Genomic DNA, 1,037 nt, shown 5'->3' on the forward strand with positions numbered 1-1,037 from the left:
TAGTTCATGATCACTGTCACCCAGCTTCCCTTCAGTTGTTAGGTTGCTGATTAGGTCATCCCCAGTTGCCAGTATGAGGTCGAGCCGTGCTTTACCTCTTGTGCCACGTTCCCCATGGATTTTAACCCAAGGGGTCTCAAGTCATCTACCGTGGGTGCCTATATCGGCTTGCAGGGATGCGTAGATTTCCTTGACATAGAGAGCTACCCCCCCCCGCCCCTTTTATCCACTTGATCCCTCCTGTACAGGGTATAGCCATCTATACCCGTGGTCCAGTCGTGGGTGGAGTCCCACCAGGTCTCCATTACCCCAATGACATCATAGTTATTTGCATTTAGCAGGAGAACAAGTTCCTCCTGTTTATTCCCCAGGCTCCTGGCATTTGTGTATAGACATGCAACTGTCCCCTTAAGGGCCCTTGCCTTGCCTACATTTTATTCCAGGGCTGGGGCTCGGGTGGGATCCCTTATGTGAGTCAGTTTAAATGAGGGATGCTCAACCTCTGGCTCCTGGGCCAAACGTAACTCATGGAGCCATTACATCCAGTCTGTGGGGCTCCCCATGGGTTGGTAAATCTGGCAGTGGAGGGCAGTAGCCATTAATATGGCCATCCTGCCCCCTGACAAATGCCCAAACCCCAAGCACTGCATGTCTGGTCAGAGCCAGGCTGAGCACCCTTGCCCCTGTGGAGCTGGGTTGGGGCCAGGCCACACCGCCTTTCTCCCTGTGGGGCTGGGTCAAGCTGTCTTATGCCCTTGGGACTGGGTTGGGGCTGAGCCATACCTCTTCACCCCCTCAGCCAGGTCACGTCTCTTCCTCCCCTCCCCTCCCCTCCCTGCTTCAGGGCCTGGTGAAGCCCCCTTCTCTCCCTATAAGACTGGCTCAGGCTAGGCTGCCCCGTGCCCCCCTTCACATGGCTGGATGGTGCCTGCCACACCAGCCCCAGGCACCTGATTGGAACCACCAGCTGGCCTGCAGTTAGCCCAGGTACTGCCCATCTGGCCTGCTGGGAATAAAAGTTGAGGACCACTGGCAAG

This window comes from Gavialis gangeticus, unplaced genomic scaffold, assembly GCF_001723915.1.
Source record: "Gavialis gangeticus isolate Ggan-Ray unplaced genomic scaffold, GavGan_comp1, whole genome shotgun sequence".
NCBI classification, from domain to species: Eukaryota; Metazoa; Chordata; order Crocodylia; family Gavialidae; genus Gavialis; species Gavialis gangeticus.